Genomic DNA, 12,734 nt, shown 5'->3' with positions numbered 1-12,734 from the left:
AAAAATCAATATTAATTTACCATTCTTTACCGTACATAACGCAATACAATTTGGCGCCATTAATTGTGTAAATTATTATAATAATAGGTTAAATAATTTTTAGTCTTTAAAATTGTCGTGTTGGGGTTTCACAATTTTCCATGTGGTGGCACTCACGTCAGCTAGTGCAATGTGCCGTAAAAATTGCAGTTGTAATATGTAATTAGTATTACGAAGTTAAAAAATCTTAACTGATCTGAACTTTATTCATATAGAAAACTTACAGAACATTATTGAAATGGAACTTTAATGTTCAATGCCTTTTTTTTATAAAATTTAATTGAAAGGCAATCATGTTTCTACAGTTATAAGTAGGTACACATAATTATTATATTTCATAAAATTTAAAAGCTAGGTATGTTTAGTTTTCACTAATACACAAATCAATATTTTAAGTATCGACGTAGGCTTAACGTTTATTTTGTTTGGTGCATTTTAATTATTGTCCTGCGTTAATGCAAAATATGTTTAACGTTGATATTTGTTAAAAAATCATAAAATCAATGATTTCAATTACTCCATTGAGTTAGTACACCGCTACCCACCAAATAAGTAGATACCGCTTAAAAAATACCCTTCAAACTATTCTTATAATTAGCAAATTATGAATTAGGGTCCACATACAAAATCAAATTTATGTTTCTAAATACACTAAAAAGTTTAAACAAGAAAACGCCTTCTTCGATGTAACTTTAGCGCTCTAAAGGGGTTCCTTCCGTGACACACGCCTGCCAAATTGAAAGCTAAATGCTGAATAAAGTTATTTGCTATGAATGCCTCCGGGCACAAATTTCAATTATTGTCGCATCCGAATAGTTACGATGGGGTTTTGATACAAGCAGTTGGAAAAGCTGTTACTTTTTCTTAGTAATCATATAGCTGAAAAATATCGAACAAATAGTGTTTTTTCTTTGATCGAAAGTGGTGTTTCTTGTATTATCCTATTTTATAATTAATTATCTATTCTAAGAGATACACTATTTCGTAATATATTAAATTTATAAATATATTAAATGATGGTTGCTATTTAAATCGCATTACCTACTTACAGCGATTGGGAGTTCTGTTCATTTACTTAGGTAACATCGTTTTTTTCCAAATTTCAGTTTTTATTAACGTTCCTCTTTAATTTAGGTACATTATTTAAAACTAATAATCTTATTAACACTTCCCAGATACATTTTCCTTATTATTATTGGATTTTAAAATCACGTCAAAAAAACTATAACGTATTAAAATTTTGCCGGGAAATCTTGACAAATAAAAAAAATGTTGATAGAAATAAGCAATCACGACTGTACAACAAAGTAGGCGTATTCCTTTAGTATAAGGGTCAAAATATTTTATTAGCCATGCGATTTTAACAGAGTTGAGAGGGTGACAACTAGATTACATCCCCGAGGCTGACAAATCGAGTGCTCCACTCACAAATCGACGGCACCCTTGTTAGACCATTTGCAAAACATAAGCTCTAGCATAATATAAAAATTCCAATATTATTTAATTAATAGAATGTTAGATAGTTTTGGGTTAAAATAAGAAACGATTGCATTACAATCCTTGTAGTAACTTCCAATAAAAAGTCATAGGTAAGTAGTTGTTCATTTTCAAAACTAAAATCTTTAAACTTAATATCGTAAACAGGAAACTAATTTTATAAACAATCCAGAATTTATTTTTTAAGTTCGTAACCAAAATCTCAGCTAATATAAAAAAATACCATTAGAAAGATAGGTGTACTTGCAAACCTTTACAAATCCGCATACTCCAGACGTCGCTATCCACTATGTGTTTTTTTTTTATATTTGCGAAATAATTAAGTTTATAAAGCATGTAGATTTAACCATTAAAATATACTGTATGTTAATTTCAATCCAATTGAATTTATAACTCTTTAAAAAGTGATAACTCAATTTTTTCCTGTTCAAAATCATTGACGTGCGAGTATGCTTCGTAACAACAAGTGAATAAACAATAACTACAACAAATGAATAAACAATAAACAATAACTACTTCAAACATAAAATCATATAAAAAGTTATGATTAAACGCCAATTTTAAAGCCCCTTACACAATCTGTAAATATAAAATGAGTTAGGTAAAATATTCATGAACATTTTCCCCGCGATTTGAGAGGTCTGTCCCCTCCTTAAAGCGTCTTAAGAGGTGTGCTTGTGGATATTATCTGAAAAGATTGTTTGATGGATTATAGATCCGTTGTAATATTTCCACAAACTTTTAAAGGGAATTTGATTTGTATCTTTATAACTACATAAAATATCGTTTGATCTTTGTTAACGTGGTTAGACACGAATATTTCTTTAAATGTTTTTTTGTTTAGTTTTGATATTTTTAATAGATTTTTATTAAATCCAAATATTATAAAGGCGAAAGTTTGTAAGTATGGATGTATGGATGTTTGTTACTCTTTCACGTAAAAACTACTGAATGGATTTGAATGAAACTTTACCACAATATAGCTTATACATCAGAATAACACATAGGATAGGTTTTATCCCGGAAATCCCACGGGAACGGGAACTATGCGGGTTTTCCTTTGAAAACGCGGGCGAAGCCGCGGGCGGAAATCTAGTATGATTATAAAGTTTGTTATATGTTTTATCCTGTTAATTTCTAACTGGTATAAAACTATATAATGTGTGTACATGATCTCTTTTATATCTCAAATAGGTTCCGTAAAAGCTTCATCAAAATCGTTTTTATAATAATGTACGAAATATTTACAAACATATTATATTCATATTCAATATTAATATTATAACTAGCGTAACATCGATTTTATAAATTATCTTTACGCTTTACAATCTCTTGTTAGCTGAATTTTAAGAACGGATAATAAATGGTTAAAATAAATTTACGTCAAGTGCAGGGCGGTAATTAAAGAGTGAAAAGTTCACGAACGTCAGGCGCAAGCTATGATATCGTGCCGACGCTAATGATTGCAGTGATCCAAATACCTTGTATTTATTTAAGAAAAACATTTTCATGACATTTTTCGCACCTACTTTTAAATTGACAAGTTTTTTATGTTGGTGTAATCAAGGAAACACTTTTATCGAAACTTTCAGCAGAAACTATTGACTACGATAAAAGCACAAAATATATAACTTTTAATTTGTATTTAACTAAGTAGTAATATTATACGCATTGAAGTGAAGAAAATTATAATGCAGAGCTAGTTAGTAATAAAAATAAAAAAGACTATAAGTTTGCATCACTGATCACGTTATTTGAAAAATAAAGAAGAGGAATTGCTACTTTTAATTAGCATAAACGATTAAATAACTAAATAACGCCTATTTACTAACTCAATTACACATTGTTTTCTTTTATTACACTATAATTCGTTAACTTTGTATACACGTGTAAGCTATTATATAAAACTAGTGGCGCCACGCGGTTTCCATTTCCACATCCTGTGAAAAATACAGCCCATAGAAATCTAAATAACAATTTAGATTTCTATGATACAGCCGATGTATGTACATTGTACGTACAGCAGCTTATGTATGCACATTGTACAGCCTCTGATAATGTACCCAATTTCAATAGGTTAATCGAATAAGTATATATCTGGTTTGTAATTTACACTATCTATTATAATATATTATGAAGAAATTATCACCTTATCCTCATAATATTTCATACTATAAAATATAGTACCTAAGTAGAAGCTAGTACCCATTTTAAGCTAGTACCTATAGTATTATATATGCTCTGTGGCAGAAACTTATAGTTTGATGCAAAGGACCTAAAAAAAATACATTTTTTGTTCTACTCTTTTATTTTCGATATCACGATAGGAATATAGGTATTTTGTCGACTCAATCAACGAGCGTTGAGAGGCTTAGCGCTCCATAGGTGTGTTCACGCTCCGACATCCTGAGGGATTCCTTCTCGTTCCTTTCAATGTTACTTGAGAAATTCAATGAAGACGACGGAATTGACTGGGCTTTAAGCCAAATAAGATACATCATTACACATCTGTCTCAGAGGCTTGCGTGTGATGAATTCCAACAGGTGAATGTGAAAAGTAATAATTGTATAATATACCTATTTTTAATATTTTTTTATTCTCTACTGTGTTGTGTGTACACAGTTTGGTTGGCATTTTATAAATGTTTATTTGTGTATTAATAGTTATAAATAAATAATAAGGTCTTCTCTGTAGAAACTGTTTCACGAACTAGTGGTAAATAGTGATGTGTATTTGTGATTTATTATGACGATTCAAAATAATAAAAATATTTGTCTTGGGATATACCTAATATGAGTAAGAAAAATGATGTGTTTTCTTGGTAATCAATTTTGAAATTTATCGACGGATGTAGCAACTTTAATTATAGAAGTATTGCTTTAGTACTTCTTGTAAATTTAGACTACACATTTAGGTAAGATTACCTTATCCAATTATCCATTGAAACAAGCAACTTATTTCGCTACCAAAATCCTAAAACAGGGTTTTAAAACCTACGCGTTATCCATTACCGAACAAATATGCGTAAAAAAATATCAGTTCGCATCACGGTATCCCCTGATAGTTATTTGATATGATTTATTCATATGAGCTCATCTCCTGTGCGTCATGGAAGTTTACTTAATAGAAAATACTTTCCCGAATCTATTTATAAATGCATTATGGCCGCTTTTTTATTTTAAAGCTGTTGCTGACATGCGCTTGCCGCTTGTTATGCTAATAACATGGGGGTGCCAATGTTTATACAACTATAATATTATGTACTAGATGAAATCGCGGTTTCACTCGTGTTGGAGTTTTAAACGATTGCTTAAGAGAGGGTTATGATTTTTGTACGTATGAAATTAATAACTATTCTTTGAATGTGCTAACTCTACCTAATATTATGTAAACTTGTGTAAAAAAGTGCATAGTGTAGCACGATAGATTTGGCTTGGGAGAAGTAGTTCGATTTTTTGTCAATTGTTTTATGATAATGATGAAACTTAAGTACAAGAAAAACATAATGTGTGAAAATTACGCATTAGTTTTGTTTGATATACGTGGTTTCAATTCATCACAAACTCTACCATAAGATAGAAATTACAGTAGCTGGTTAATGTCGGATTTGTAAACGCATTTTTAGCTTCTACGTAGAATTAAAAAAATAAACGTGTAGAAAATACGTAACTCGTGTTTAAGGATATTATAGGTGTGATAATATTCATAATCTTTTAAACGTATACACGTCGCTCTTCTTTGTGTGTTAATTTTATTTACTCAAAGAATAACAAACAGATCTTCATTTATATTAATTTAAACGTGTTATATTAATTTACAGATTACACATAAAAACGTGACATATTTAAAAAAAAATGTGATAGAAAAACTCGTTTTGTTTAAATCTTAATATTATCAGTCAATTTTAACTGAACTGTTGACTGCTGTGGGTTTAAAATTATAATATAAATTCAGTAATTTATTCTCGTATAACTTATAAGGTACGTACATATTTGTATGATTATATTTGTACCTACATACAAATATTAATAATTTATACATATCTAAAACTAAAACCTATATTAAATTAACTGTAATATATTATGTAATACTTGTTTATTGCAAAAAAATGTAAGAAAATTCTATTCAATACTTTATGCTTGATTTTCTTTCATTTCAAATAGCACTACAAGCGCCTACTCAAAATTATTTTAGTAGAGTAGGTACGCTAATACCTATATGTATGAAGATCTAAGGTCAAAGGTGATCCATTAGCGACAAAGGACCTCATAGAATATGCACAAAACGCCCCAGTACCATCTGAGTGGTGGATTGTGTTCGCCCCGCCCTACACCACAAGCCGATTACAAATATATTTCCAACTAGCTATGCCTCGTGGTTTTATCCGCATTGTCCCGTCCCTTTTGGTCTTAGCGTGATGATATATAGCCTATGTGTTAATCCAAGTAAGCCTCTATGTGTGTGTCAATTATCATGAAAATCGGTTGAGCAGTTTTTGCGTGAATGAGCAACAAACAAACATAAAACTTTCGCATTTATAATATTAGGTAGGACGAGCCGCCCGCCCTAAGTCGCGCGAGTTGAATATGGGTAATAGCGAGATGATATCCAAAAATAATCCAAATTATTAGTTATGGAAAGTTTCCTGGGATATAAAATATCAAAGCATAAATCGGAATTTTTTATACGAACTTACACCTCTTTGTTTCACGTCTGTAGGTATGTAGTTTATAAGCCTTTATATAATATAGCTTTCACTCACGCTATCTTATGATCTGAATGTATAATATATAGATAATAATTATAGATGAAAGTATAATATATTTTAATCTAATATGCTTCCTAGTTATTACACTTAGATCATTTACTTAATGATCCAAGTTATTACATCACATGCTCACATGGCTTCCGATTTCGTAGAATTAAAATGAAGGTGTAAAAGTTACTAACTACGATATAAATTGAAAAAGTATCTTATTATTTAAATAAATCAAAAGCAAGAAGTGATATAAACCTTGCAGTTAGATTTCAAGCAAGGAGATATTGTATCTATGTCTGTAAAATTGAATAAGATAGTTTGATTAGATTGCAAATTGTAATTCTAAAGCAGTTTCAATTAAGCTATGAAGCAGAGTTTATTAAAATAACTTTTAAAAATAATAGATTCGTTATTTTTGATATTTTAACTGAGGTCTTAGTAAGCACTCAACGATTTTTTTTTATAATTCTGTAGTGTAAAAATCAATTAAGTAATTATTATTTTCTGAGAAATATCCACAGAAATATCCAACGCCTTATAGTATCAGAACGAGATCCCACTTTATTCGAAGTGATTCTGCTGAACTTCGTTTTAGACTTTTTTTACAATAAGGAGATAAAAGACAATAGACAAACAACGCATTTGTAGAGACTCTACCTTTGCCAATGCTCATGGGCAGTGGGCGGTTATGATAACTTATTGTCTCCCCCTGCCGCATAGAAACAAAAATATTTTTTTGCATAAATGTGGATTTTACAAGTTTTTTATAGGTAATGAATATACAACACATTAAGAATTAAAAAAAATATAAGTTATGCAAAACTGTTTTACTTACCTATGGTATAAACACCATTATCAATCATCATTAAAGTCAATCAAAATATTTACTTTTGTAATTAATGTAAAAATAAAAACCTGTTAATTACTTTGGTGTGTTTCGACTCCATAAACCATCGTTGATAAAGAAGAAAAAATAGTACCTAACATAAATCACTGACTACAAAATATATAGTTTGAAACTGAAGCGAAATGTTTTACAAAACAATCGATAATAACTTCCGAAAATATTTTGATTATTGACATTGTAATTATTCACGTAAATAAATTAACAATAACAATTTCACCTATAGACAACAAGGACAATGACATCCAAAAAACATCGTTTAGATAATGCGGTCTTTGTAAGTATGTTTTCCCATACGAAACGCGAGTATATTTGGTTAGGGATGTATGTGCCTGATGGGGCATGAATATTTTATTCGTACTTAATGCTTCGGAGCCATAAGCGGATTGCGGCGCCGTTAAATGTTGGCACTCCTTTGTTACTTCGCTAATACCAACTAATGCGGAGACCACCGCTGTTATGTAAAATAATAAATACCTAATCACTAGTGTATGTTGTTACACTGGAAGATAATAACGACATCTAAATTATACTGCTATAACTAAATAAATGAAGCAACACACCATGTCAAAATTTAAACCCTATTAATTGTTCTTGATTTTTCTTCTTCTCTCATTTTCTATATCTGAATCATTCACAGAATTCACATTTTAATATCACTACATAGTATAAAACAATTCTTTCTCAAAACAACTTTCTCTGTCCCTATGTGCCATTGCATGCTTAAATCTACGGAATTTGATGCGGTTTTTAATAGATAGAGTGATTCAAGAAGGTTTTAGTATATAATTTATTAGGTTTTAGACAAAGCGGGCGAAGCGGCGGGCGGTAAGCTAGTCTTATATAAAACATTGCTTACACAAAGAATTAAACATAATAGAGTAATCTATTCAGATTGTTGTATTTGATGAACTTTGCCCGTGCTCCGTACTATTCAAGTAAACATAACTATCCGATAATAACATTATCTCTGTATAATTGAACATATTCGATGATCCGAAAAGGAAAATTAGCCGAGACGCGATCTCTCCAAAGAATGTTCCACTTTATTAGATTCCATAAGCTCTATTCATCGTTTTTTCGCCCTCTTGAGAGGGAACCTTTGAGGCATCAGTGCGTATTAGTGAATAATACGATAGAATCATTCGATCTCGCGTATTAACTCCGCACTTACCTATAATGTTCCCAATAATAATAGTCTATGAATATTACACGATTATCCTGCAATAATAAAATGTGGTTAGTTAAATGTACATTGCGTATATTTTTTATGGTAGTTAATGGAATCTATTGCGTATTTATAGATTAACTATTCAGTAATTCATGAAATTATTATTTTATTCAGACGATTGACGATTCCGTTAATTTGAGACGGTATTTAAATATTTTATTCTATAGGTACAGCTAGGGAAATTTTGGTTTTTCAAATAAATTATACCTATATGTATTTCTTGATGAAAATTAAAAGTCAAAAACAGAAATCACCTTTCTTACATAGCTGAAATTATAACTATTATAAAACAGCATCATTCTTAGAATTTAATACTTTAATATCCGCATTGTGTTGTGAACGTAAAGAGATTGGCAAAAGTTAAGCCCGAAATATTGTAGTTCTTTCCAATAAGCCAGTCTTTGTGTGACGTAATCTTATAAGGTCCGGAACTCATTCTGTCGGTGTCCAACAGGGATTCATGGTTTTAAGCTGGCTTTGTATGGGCATTTCTAATACTACCGTGAATTGAAACACCTTTGTCGGGAAATGTTCGAGAATTTTCTTCTTATTGTCAGCGAGGTAACAATTACATGGGACATAAAGGTTCTTTTGTGTTTGTTTCTGTTATTTTTATTTATTTATTTTTATTTATAACTGAAGTAAAGTTAGAATAATTCTCTAAAATTTCCTTACTCGTGTTGTTTATTATTTTCATAGATTTGTAGAGCCTGGAATAAAATAAAATAAAGAGATCTCGAAATATTTATTCAAAATGCAGTTGTAATCTAGGTAATGACTTTGTTTAAAGATTAAGGCGTAGGTATTCTATTCACACGCATTAGTTTTAAAAATTAAATTGAAAATTCGCTTAAACGATGAACATTTTGATATTATGTTCATAACAGAAAATAAATATCCACGTGCAAAACAAGGTTCTGAAATTGCATTGAGTTGGAGTGAACATAGTACAGGCGAGGCGTCGGCCGATTTCCATGGAATTTTTCCATTACGGCGACAAATTGCACTCCCGCCTGATAATGCGGCATCCTGTCGGAAGCTTATTATTTATTATGCCCTTACAAATCGGCCATATTATGATTTTTTGCGTCTATCTATTAACATCTGAGCGAGTCAGATTTATTTGTAAACATTAAAGATGGTGTTATTTTTGGATATCTAAAGAAATATTATACTTCTGCATTTTAATTTATGGTAAAACATTGAAGTTTGATATTCTCTTAAAATAAGTACCTACTGTAGGTTGTAAGTAAATGTATCCTTAGGGTTACTTATTTGAGGCAGGGAAGCCACATAGTCTGGCATATAGCTGCGGGAACTCTGGTGCGTTCTACAAGAGATCCCGGAGTCCCCGCTACCAAGCTTTGGGTTAGGCCGTCGAGGAGGTTTTAGTGGGTAAGAATCCCACATGCTCTCTTTTTTCCCCCAAAAGAGAGTATCTTTTGAAGATTTCCTCCCCGTTACCAAAAAAAAAAGGGTTACTTATTTATGAGTTGAGTTTGGACAGCTATTATCAAACAATTTTATTTGCGGTCCATCTGCAAGCTTCGTATTTCACACATCTATAACCACGAATATTGTAAAATTTTGCGAAGTTCTCTTTAGTTAAAGTTGATGGTCAGCAGCACAAAGGACTAGGTAACGATGCGGTTGCTCCTCTGTTATACGCATGACCGTCACCATTTTAATGGCGTGTTTATCTAGTCTATTATCTTATTCTCATACAATATTCGTATGAAACAATTATTATTCCAAAAGTGCGATAAGACATTCGCACTTCATTACCAAGACTGTCAACATTATCTCGTTTGTTGTTACGTAAGATGATAAAACATGCAGATAAAATAAAAAACAATTAATTTAAACAATTTAGTATTGTACCAGACATATTTATCGCAAAGTATCAACATAATTCAGCGATAATTTATCTTTACATATTTCCGAATATCGAAAATACCGAAATATAAAAAAAATCGTAGCCAAAAATGATGGTTCACTTTGACCAAACTGAAGTTAAACAAATTTGGACTATATCACATGACTTGAAGGTTCAGTATTGAATATCGGAACAGACGTGTATGAACATTCGATTATACACACCAGTGGTCAAGTATTTATCCATTAACGGGAAATTTAATAGAGCAAGCATCCAGTTATCGATGTAAGGGCGAATTCCATGTTTATTAGCTCCAGAATTTGAATATTATATGAGCAACTATGTGAATTGAAGGTAACAGGACTGTTTAGTGTTTATTAATGTTATTATGTGGTTTAAGTTACACATAAGTAAATGTCACATCGTTAATTATAAGAAAGATTGTGCAACTAATTTTGTAAGTTTTTTATTGGTTTCAGCACAAGTCTCAATCAAGAGATGTTTCAAAAAGCTTATATTTATTTGATTATTTCATAGAACAACGAATTTCTGCACATAAATAAAATTGAATATTAAATCAGTAATGGAGTTCTTCAAACAGTTTTGAATATTTGAATCTTAAAAGAAAGAAACGGGATGGTTAATGGGACTCTAGGTAATAATTGAATATTATATCTAGGTACTAGAAGTAGATGTATACCAATGTATTGTCACTTAGCAGGCTTGGAAGGCAGAATCAATAAAAAAGTACCGAGTCATCTATATCTATACATATAATAAATCTGTAGAAGGGTCAATTCTGTACATTGAAAATATTGAAAAAATAACTAGCAGGGGGTGTTACTGGATCGATACCAAACCCAAATATGTGATTAAAAAAAATTTTGTCTGTCTGTCTGTCTGTCTGTCTGTCTGTCTGTCTGTATGTGAAGACATCACGTGAAAACTACCGGTTCGATTTCGATGAAACTTTGTATAATTATAACTTATTATCCTGGGCGTAAAATAGGATACTTTTTATCCTGGAAAAATACGTAGAAAAAAAATTAATCTCAATTTTTCAGTTATCCATAGACGTTGTTCTGTAGTAGGTACCGCGAACACACGTTGAGTATTATTATAGACCTAGCCGTATTTGGGTCCAATAGATATTTATAAGATGTCATTGTCCGAGTTACTCAAAATGGAGAAATAAACCATCCACGCAAAGACCGACATCCGCGCGGACGGAGTCGCGGGCGGAAGCTAGTATTATAATATAAATTTAATTGTTACATTATCACGCCGATTTCAATAATACCTACATAGTAATAACCTATGTTTATTGGTAGATAGAAGCTATAGATTATATTATGCACAATTAAATAGGTACCTAAGTATAATATTTTGTATGTGCTTTCTTTAAAATACCATTATGTTTGAGAACCGTTATTAACGCGCCTGCATTATTTAATTATCAGACATAAAATAAAGTTTTATGGGTCATATCTTATCTTTTATTTAAATAATAAACTTTATCCACAAATGCAATAATTATTTATGATATTATTACATCCAAAATATTCTATCCTTAAATATTCTTGCACCTTTATGCAATCCTTAATAATATGATTTCGGTTCCAATTGGAAAGAGTGAATAGGCGGTGATTCTATGACCCTCAAATTCAACTGGCTAATCTAGGAGGGGCGGTAATGTATGAACTGAATCGGCAGATAAATCAACGGTCAACGTAAAATGTAAACGGACAGAAATTTCGCAGTATGTACGTAATAGTTCCTGTTTGCTATACTTCAGCAGGGCTATGTAGTGCTATTTTTTAAAATGATATAACTTTATTTCAAAAATCATGCAGATCACAGCAGTTAGTAAGTAGTTGGTCGCGGAAGAATTCTAATCAATACCCGCGGCCCCATCATTAAAGCGGCTCGACGGAACACAGTGGGGTTTTAGTCGGTAAGAATCCGACATAACCCACGGCTCCTTCCCCGGGGGCCGTGGGTATCTTTGGAAGATTTCCCCACTATAAAAAAAAAAAAAAAAAGTTAGTAAGTAGTTACTCTTAAAAGTTAAAAGATAGAGTTTTGCTGTATTTGCTATTTATTAAAGTGGTGATGTTGATGTTGTGTACCTACGTATATGCTGGTTGTTTTGTCAGCGGTTGAAATAGGAACATATTATATATTTTTTTATTCATATTAGTATCTACGATACATTTTAGTGCACAATATTAAGAAAACGTACACTAAGATTATTTTATTTTAGTAAACTGTCAGATCTCATTCTTTTCCGTATACTAGATTTGCGATCTTGCCGCTTCTCTCTTTTTACATGGTCAATTTAAAATATAATTTAGTTGTCGTTGTCGAATGTCCCCTTGCAAATCTAATTTTCGCTTCTATGCCGGCCGACCCCAGTTTGATTTCTGG

This window comes from Colias croceus, chromosome 18 (assembly GCF_905220415.1).
Source record: "Colias croceus chromosome 18, ilColCroc2.1".
NCBI lineage: Eukaryota > Metazoa > Arthropoda > Insecta > Lepidoptera > Pieridae > Colias > Colias croceus.
The sequence above is the reverse complement of the archived record's forward strand: the minus strand, read 5'-3'. Positions refer to the sequence as shown.